General features: G+C 37.9%; 1 protein-coding gene and 1 pseudogene across 2 annotated transcripts in view; one reads left to right on the top strand and one right to left on the bottom strand.

Moving 5' to 3' along the window:
• LOC109390391 (dnaJ homolog subfamily A member 1 pseudogene) overlaps window positions 1-1214 on the bottom strand; it is a 13755-nt pseudogene extending 12541 nt beyond the window's left edge.
• The window catches only part of METTL8 (methyltransferase 8, tRNA N3-cytidine), a 108388-nt gene that overhangs the window by 12892 nt on the left and 85557 nt on the right, over window positions 1-9939 (top strand). The gene's annotated exons all lie outside the window — the stretch shown is intronic.

Genomic DNA, 9939 nt, shown 5'->3' with positions numbered 1-9939 from the left:
GAGGGCAGTGTCACTGGCCCTCATATGTGGGATCCGAACCGGGGCCCTCTGGTGTCCCAAGCCAGCTCTTAACCATCACGCCACTCGGCCAGCCCTGGTGCCATCTACCTTGACTTTGATCAAAGTCTACAAATTCTACCTGGTCCATTTCATCAGTCTTTTCTACTTCCTTCCTTTCAGGTAGAAGTTTTTAAAGCAAAAAGAGTTTATCAGGAGAGAGGAAGCCATTCTCCCAAAAGTTTACCTTAAATTTGTGATTAGGCTACCCTTTTCATATGGTCTATGATAAACTGACATGCCTTCATTTAGCACCCACTTGATATCCCCATGCTTGACAATCTAACCTGGATGAGAGGTGATAACTATGGTTCAGTTGTCAAGAGTAGATATTGGCTTTTGGAAGCCACACAATGCTTCAGCCAGCTTTATGTCCACACACATGAAAAGGTCTTCACCTCGAGTAAAAACGTTAGGTCTGTCTGATCTAAAACAATGATAATATCTCCAGGCTCCAGTCCTGGTTCTTGGTCTCCTTCACCATGGAATGTTATCTTCTGGCCATCTTTCATGCCTTTGTCAATATGAACTTCTAGGATCTTCTTCTCTAGAACTATCTTCCTTCCGTTGCAGCTTTTATGTCCATCTTTAGGACTGATCGGTTCCCCATGGCCCTGGCACTCCATGCACACAGACTGAGTTTGCTGAACCATTCCAGGCCCTACCTGATGAAGTCTTATTTACATCCCAGTACCTCGGCAATTGGGACAGCACTCTACTGCTCCTTTCTTACCACCTAGGCCTTCACATTTGTCACAAATCACATTCTTTTGCAGAGCTAGTTTTCTTGTTGCACCATTATATAAATCTTCTAAGGTTACTGAGAGCTGATGCACAACATTTTTTACCTCTCCTTTCTCTCTGCATCCTTCCTCTTCCTCCAAAAAAACATATCACAGATGTCCATGGGGGAGCCAAAAGCACCACCTGGCTCCAACTTCTTTAACTACCTGTTCTCTTTTGTCATGTAATTCCCTTTTCTTTGCATCAGAGAGCACTTCATAAGCTTGAGAAATCTGTTTAAACTTTTCTCCTTCATTTGGAGTCTTATCAGGGTGATACTTCAAGGTCAGTTTCCTGTAAGCCTTTTTCAATTCTTCCTGGGTGGCGATGGGCTTGACCCCCAAAACATCTTAGTAAGTGGTTTCTTTCACCATTTTTGATAGCCGTGAGAAGGCCAAGGCCTGTGTGGGGGAGCGGGAAGGAGCGCGTTGCTGCGTGCGCCTCGGGCAGCCCTCCCTCATCCACTTCTCACCCAGCACTCTGGAAAGGTCCCCCGAATGGGTGATTAATCAACTACTACTTTCTCTGTATCTGCTGAGGTGACCATGTAATTGTTTTCCTTTAATCTGATAATATGGTGAACAACATAAATATATTTTCTAATGTTAAACTTCAGTTTATTGAGATAAGTTTTGTGATGTGTTTGGTTTTTTTATACATTGTGGAATTTGGGCAGCTACTGGCTTCCGTTCTTACTCAGCTTTCTGGGCCTTTACTAGTTTTTGATCTCCGAGGATTTCCCTCTCTTTCTCCTGGCTCAGTGATGTATTTAACAAGATATATTTTAAAATGTGTTTAACCTGCCTTTTGGGAATATTTTATAGCAGAAAGGTTTTGAGGGTGTGAGGTTCACCAAATTATCAGAACTAGAATTCCACTTTTTTATATTTTTAGTGTAAAAGCTTCCGTTAATGCGCCACCATTTCTGTCTTCTCTTCTTGTCTCTATGCACAGCCGTTTCCCTCCCTGCCGAAAATGAGGAAGTAATGTTTTGTAGTAAAAAGGGCATCATACAAGGAGTCAAAAGGCACACGTTAACAGTGCCAGCAACACCACTTAGTGAGATCTTGACCAAGCCACTTATTCTGAGTTTCATTCAATCATCTGCTAAGTCAAAACACTCAGGATTGAAGTGGGAATCACATGAGTTTATAAATGTGAACATGTTGTTGTAAGGGGAAAGGATGAGAAGCAGTGATGTCAAGTACGTTTCTGTTGGAAAAATGTAACAGAAACAGGGAGTTTGGGGAGGAGAGAGGGTTGACTAGTAGCACAGAGGGTTTTTTTTTTAGGGTGGTGAAACTATTTTGTATGCTTCTGCAATGATAGGTACATGACACTCCGCATTTGTTAAAACCCATGGAGCTTTACAGCACAAAAAGTAAACCTTAATATATGTAAAATTTTAAAAACAATTAAGAAGAAGTGGGGATTCCAGGATGGAGTACAGACTGTGACAAAAGAATCTAACTACAATACAAATGTATGCCATAATGTCACTTTGGGGCCAGGGAAAAGGTGCTGATGTAAGTAACTTAGGAGACTAAAGGCAGTAGGAAGTGTGCATATGTATACACTGTACCCTAGTTGATAGTTTCCCACAGAGGTACAGGTTGACAGCTCTGAAACCACTCTACATGTGTACTGGAGTTGAACAATTAATAACTGGTTGGCAGATGATGGGAACCACGTTTCTTACTGTTGGAGTGGGAAGTTCTAGACAAGCAAGAGGGGAAGGCTGGAATGATCCATGTGGTAATGGATTAGAGTTGGAGGCATTAGTATGAAGCCTTGTTTAGCTTCCTACAGATACAGATGGACATATAGAGAAACATTTATAGATAAAGATATGTTTATATACATGATTTAGTATACACACATATATTTCTTGCTTTGTCAGTTAAGAAGACCTGGAAGCAACCTGGTAGCAAGGAGCACACCCAGTACCTGTACCATTCTCCAATACATAAAAGGAACGAATGCTCTAGAGAAATGGCTGATTCAAAGACTGGGGCAAGGCACATACAACATGAGCCTGTGATATCTTATAATAGCAGAAAGTAGAGAAGTGCTCAAAAACAAACAAAAAATGATGGGAGTCTGTCAAAAGGATACAGGAGCCAACAGATAGAGCTTTTAATGGCCAAAGCAAGAACAGTTTGAGCAACAAAATGAAATAGTATTGGGTTATAATCCAAAATTTTAGATAATTATCTATGAGTCCATACTGATATAAACAAATGATTGAATAAGTAAATGGGGGAGAAGAGACTAATCTCCCATGCAAAAGAATTCAAATGATTTATGCAGATATTCTTACCTTAAAGAGGTAGAGCACAATTCCCCACTCCTTAAGCTGGCCTGTGCATAGTGACTTCCTTCCGAAGAATACAGTGTGGAAAGTGGGGAACAACTTTACAGTGGAGAAACCTGTCTGTCACTCCCTCCGCCAAGTGATCAAGGTTAACATCAACGATAATAATATCACGTACCCTTCACATGATGTAGTAAGATGGCAATTTACCTCTGTGTTTTTTCTCTCTAAAACTCATAACCCTTTATGAGAAAAATATCTGAGAAATATTTATTGAGGTACATTCTACAAGATACCTGATCAGTACTTCTCAAAACTGTCAAGGTCATCAAAACCAAAGAAAGGGTGAAAAACTGTTAGAACCAAAGGAGCCTAAGGAGACCTGATGACTAAATGTAATGTGGTGCCTTAGATGGACTCCAGAAAGAGAAAAAGGACATTAGGTAAAAATGAAGGAAATCTGAATAAAGTATGGACTTACGTTTGTAAGAATGTATTAATATTGGTTTATTATAACAAATATACTAATGTAAGGTTTTAATAATAGGGGAAACTTTGTCAGATGTTGGGAACTCTTCTGTGCTATCTACAACTTCTCTATAAATCTAAAACTTTTCAAAAATTAAAAGTTTACTTTAAAAATATAATAGGAACATGGTAGATACCACTATACAGAGGCAGCATAGCTTTAGTGATTAAGAAGATGGACTCAGTTACCAGACTGCTTGGGCGCAGATCTGAGCCTCACTATTTGCTAGCTGTGTGAACCTGGTTATCCTAAGTAACTAGAATTACTTAACCTCACTCACTATGCCTGCATGTATTTATCTGTTAGATGGGTTCTTGGGAGGACTAAATGAGTTACTATATGTAAAGCACTTAGAATAATGCTCGGCGCATAGACAGCACTATATAACTCTTTGATTCTGTTTATCATTACTACTTCGCTCTTTTAGCTTTGGGGATCTGTGATAATAGCTGAATTTCATTGAATCTCCCCACTTCAGCATAGTGATTTTTTAGCTTGGCACTCCAACAAAACAGTATCCATAATGCTTTGTTCATAAGGGGGAAATCATTACAATTAAAAAGATCAAGAGAAAACAGGACCAGAACCTGAGGATTCCCAGTCCCAGTTTTGTGCCGCATGTATATTAATAGTATTGACTGAGTGAATGCAGAGGCCACAAAGCCTGACGGGATCCACTTTTTATTGGCGTAGACATGCCACACATAGAAATTATAAAGTTTATTTTATTTGGTTTTCAGGAGATTCCTTGTTAAAATATCCACTCCCTTGTTAAACTGATGTTCTTTTAGGACAAAGCCTACAATGCAAACACCTCAGATTTTGGATTCAACATCTAAAATTTTGATGATATTTGAAACAAAATGAAGTGTATTATAGAAACATGTTTTAGGTCTTTTTTTTCTCCACCTAAATACATACCATCTCTTTAGGAAACTCCTTACAGATCAGCAGCTTAGGTAGTGTATTGAGTAGAACGTAGAACTTGGAGCTGGGAGGCCTGCTTGGAGCTGGGAGGCCTGCTTAGAGCGTGAGCTCTTGTATGTATGTAATCAAGGAGGCTCAGAGTCACTTCTCCCACGTCTGTAAAATGGTGATAACAAAAATCCTTGTCCTGCCTTCCTCCCTCGCTCACAGGATTGTTGTAAGAATTAGGTGTGAAAATGAATGTGAGAGCTTTTTGTAAGTTGTAAAAGCTATACAGATATTGTTATAGTACTCCTCAGGTTTTCAAACAGAATAAAACTCTAATGGGGCTTTATAGTCATGTTAAGTGTTGCAGTTATCTGCACACCTTTACTTATTTATTATGTAATAAGGTGAAATCATTGAATTTAAAATGCTTTGATGGTATACTTTCTTTGGTGTAACAAAGGAAGGCATTATTTTTTTCTGGAATTGTCTCTTTCAGGGGCACTTTTTTGGAAATGGTTTCCAAACTCGTCATTGAAATTAGCTATCTAGAGAACACAGAAGTGTATCCTTGTGATTTGGGAAGCTGTCGCCTTCAGACACAAACCCTCGTGTCCTGGCGTGGAGCTGACCAGCAGAGGGTGCACGAGCGTTCCCGGGAGCTAGGCTGGGCAGACGACTGGTACCATCTGTTTGCTGCCTGATGATTAACAAGTACTATAAATGAAAAGGTTCCGGCACACCAGAAACAGTTATCAAATGGAAAGAGAGAGCAGCCATAATGTCAAACAGCAACGTGGCAAGTACCTGCCATGTTTGGTGCATAGGAAGTTTCTGGAAACTAGAATTTGACATTCTAGTGTGGATTATTTGTCTTTTTTCCACCTCCTTCTGCTAACTCTTTGCCTTTCCAATAATTTATTTTTCTTTCAGGGCTCTGTGCCCCACCTTCTCAGTATCTGCAGTTGTCTGCCTTCCCTGGGAAAACAAATTGGGGTCTTTTAAAAGTAGCGTTTCTCTGGACTTCTTTAGCCCTAGGGTAGTTGGGTCCTGAATCCAGCCATCCACATCACCCTGTCTGGGTGCCATTCACTGGGCTGTTATGGATTCCATGTAAATGGTGACCACCAGAAAAGTTTTCAAACCTTTCTAGTATTACCGTCACTACTGCCTGTACAATCTTGTTTTCTCTGCCTTCCCAAGCATGGCTCCTTTACCCATGAATATTATATAGAATTTGTATACTTAGTGATTTAAAAAAATATTTTTATGTTTTATGATTATAAAGGGGGTTTGAGTTTACTTTTAAAAAAAAATTTCAAGATATATTAAGAAAATACAAGGATCTCCTTGAGCCTTTCAATGAAAGATAACTAATTTCTTCTAGACTTTTTTTTTGTGTATATATACTTGTTGGTATATATGTTAATTTTTAAAACTAAGATCCATACTAAAGTTACTTTTTTGTACCTGACTTTTTCCCCCACCTAGTAAATAATGGACTTCTTTACATATCAGTAAATTTAGGTTTTAGCAACATTTTAAGTGGCTACATAATTTTCTTGGTATGGATATACAATAATTTAGTAAGTCCTCTAAAGATGAATATTTAGATTATTTGGAGTTTTTCAGAATAATGTACAAACAATGCCATGACAAATCCTTAAAATTCTTCTGATTATATTCTTAGGCTAGATTTCTGTAAATGGAATTTTCCATCAAACTTTTTCTTTAAAAATTGCCATGTGTATTATCACAGTTCCCTCAGGAAAGGTGCTCAGTGCAGCCTCCCCTGAGAATGGGTGAGGATGCTTATTCGTACACACCACTGATCATAACATTTCACCGTCACCAAAAAGAGTAAGCCATTGTACTTTTTCTTTTAGATGAACTTTTATTCTCCTTTTCACCCCAGAAAATTAATCTAAGGCAGTAGTTCTCAAGCTTTTTGGTCTTAGGACCGCTTGACACTCTAAAAAATTATAGAGCCCCCCCCCCAAGAGCTTTTGTTTATGTAGATCATAGTTACCCATATTTACTGTATTAAAAATTAAAATGAAAGAAATTTTAATATTTGTTGTCATTTAAAAATAACAATAATCCCATTACTAAACATGTTAGTATCAATAACATGTTTATAAAAAATATTTTCCAAAAGAAAAAAGTTAGAAGAGTGGCATAGTTTTACATTTTTACAAATCTCCTTAATGTCTGGCCTAAGAGAAGATGACTGGATTCTTATATTTGCTTCTGCATTAGGTCTGTTATGATATGTTGTTCTGACTGATATATTTGAAGAAAATGTAATCTCACAAAGATGTATGAGTAGTTAGAAAGGGGAAGAGTGCTATAATAGTCTATTCAGATGAGTGTAATGTTCTCCTTTGACACTACATCAAATCTCAGTAAGTGGTAGTTTCTTAAAGGTTAACTGCAATATAATATTTGAAATGATATTGGTGAACTTTTCATACTCTGTTACATCAAAATCCATTGGTCTGTCTTGTACTTTAAACAGATCTTGTATCCATGCATGATTTTGTGATATCATGTGTTGGCCATCTGGAAAATATTGATTCACTGAGTTGTGTAGGTCTTCCTAATGTTGACACATTTTATTATACAATATCAAAAATATCTTATTCTCATCAGAACAGTGTCTCAGTGTCAGAAAGCTGTTAAGCTTACAGTGGTGAATGCATAAGTTTTCCAGAATTCAAATTTTATGCTTAAAAGCTTGAGTTTTATCAATGGCAATAAATGATGTCAGTTGTTTTCTTGACAGGCATACTTACTTTGTTTGTTTTTGAGAAAGTGCCAAAGTAAAAATGGTGTTCTATAAAAACAATTTTTAATGCTTTATTAATGATACGCTTAAGTAAAACTGGCTTCTTCTTTTCTTTCTCTCTCTTTTTCTTTTCTGTGAATGCATGGTTAGTGAAGAAGACAGTGACCTCCAGTATAGTAGAGACTAAGGTGTCAGCAGTTTTATCCATTATCCACCATTACCTATGCACCATCCGTGCAAATGTCCTCACAATCAAAAAGTCAAATAACATGTTGATATTATTATGAAAATAATCCTGACATTTTGCAGCCCCCTGTCTTGAGGGTAGCTAGGGATCCCTGGACCACACTCTGACAATCTCTTGTCTAAGAAAATCATAGGAACCAATTCTGTTACCAGAGTCTGATTTAAGAATAGTTTGTGACCCAGTTCTGGCCAGTGAAATCTAAGAGCAAGTCTGTTGAGGAACTTGTAAGAATGTTTCCTCATCCCTGAAAAGAGACATGAGAAAGAGATGGTCCTTTTTTCCCCTGGATGTTGTCATGTCAGTGTGATGCCTGGAACTGCTACAGCCATTTTGTAACTGGTGAAGGGAACCAGCCTTAGGGTGAAGGTAATGCTGTGAAGGGCAAGATGGAGAAATAGCAGGAACCTGGGTCCTTGATAACATTATAGAACTGTGAATGAAACCATTCCTGGAACTTGCCCAGTTATGAGAGATTTACTTCCTTATTATTTAAGCCAGTTTGAATAGGGTCAGAAGCATCCCCAAAATTAGACTGACACATGCAAAAAAATGAAACTGGACCACCTTCTTATGCTATATACAAGAACAAATTCAAAATGGATTAGACTTAAATGTAAGACCTGAAACCATAGAACTCCTAGAAGAACATATAGGGAGTAAATTTGCAGACATTACCCTGAGCAATATTTTTACTGATACATCCCCACAGGCAAGGCAAGTAAAAGAAAGAATGAACATATGGGATTACATCAAACTTAAAAGTTTTTTTTCAACAAAGGAAACCATCAATAAAACAAAAAGGAAGCCTACTGAATGGGAGAAGATACTTGTCAACGATATATGTGATAAGGGTTAATATCCAAAATTTATAAAACGCTCATGCAACTCAACACCAAAAAACCAAACAACCCAATTTAAAAATGGGCAGGGGATATGAAGAGGCATTCTCTAAAGAGGACATACAGATGGCCAACAGGCATATGAAAAAATGTTCAACTTCACTAATCATTAGGGAAATGCAAATAAAAACCACAATGAGATAACACCTTACCCGGGTCAGAATGGCTATCATCAATAAATCAACAAACAACAAGTGCTGGTGAGGTTGTGGGGAGAAGGGAACCCTGGTGCACTGTTGGTGGGATTGCAGATTGGTGCAGCCACTATGGAAATCAGTATGGAGGTATCTCAAAAAACTGGAAATGGAGCTACCTTATGACCCAGCAATTCCACTCTAAGGTATTTATCCAGAAAAACCCAAGACACTAATTCGAAAAAATATTTGCACCCTTATGTTTATTGCAGCACTATTTACAATAGCCAAGACTTAGAAACAACTGAAATGCCAATCGGTAGATGACTGGATTAAGAAATTGTGATACATTTACACAATGGAGTATTACTCAGCTATAAAGAATAAGGAAATCGCACCATTTGCAACGATATGGATGGACCTAGAGAACATTATGCTAAGTGAAATTAGAGAAAGACAAATACCATATGATCTCACTTATATGTGGAATCTAAAGAACTAAATAAATGTAAACAGAAATAGTCTCAGAGAGACAGAGGAAAAACTGAGAGTTGCTAGTTGGGAGGGGGTGGGGATGAAGGAGAAAGGGAAGGGACAAGACAATACAAATTGGTAACTACAATATGGCCTCAGGGATAGAAAAGACAGTCTGGGGAATATAATCAATAATGTTGTAAAGATTTTTTAAGGGGCCAGATGGACTCATGTCTTGTTAGGGAGACCACTTCATAGTCGGTGTAGAGGCCTGACCACCGCACTGTATTTCTGNTATGGCCTCAGGGATAGAAAAGACAGTCTGGGGAATATAATCAATAATGTTGTAAATATTTTTTAGGGGGCCAGATGGCCTCATGTCTTGTTAGGGAGACCACTTCATGGATGGTGTAGAGGCCTCACCATTGCACTGTAAATCTGAAGCTGCTGTTGAATAATATTATATGTCAACCAGAATTATATATACATATATAGTCATGAGATGTGGAGTATAGTGTGGGAATGGAGTCAATGGAATTGTAATAGATACGTATGCTATCAGGTAGGGGGGCAGTGGATGGCGGGAAGGGGGTTGTCACTTTGTGAGGGGTGAAAAAGATAACTATTGCATTGTTTTGTACACCTGAAACTAATAATAATAAAAAAATAAAATTAAAAAAAAAAATCCCCAAAAGACGTTTATTACTAGTGTGATGAACATTTTTAAGTTTTTGTGACTATTTGCATTTCTTTTGTGAATGCTTGTTGATAGCATTAGCACATTTTCTACTAAGGTCATTTT

Source organism: Hipposideros armiger, unplaced genomic scaffold, assembly GCF_001890085.2.
Source record: "Hipposideros armiger isolate ML-2016 unplaced genomic scaffold, ASM189008v1 scaffold_266, whole genome shotgun sequence".
Classification (NCBI taxonomy): domain Eukaryota; kingdom Metazoa; phylum Chordata; class Mammalia; order Chiroptera; family Hipposideridae; genus Hipposideros; species Hipposideros armiger.
The sequence above is the reverse complement of the archived record's forward strand: the minus strand, read 5'-3'. Positions and strand labels throughout refer to the sequence as shown.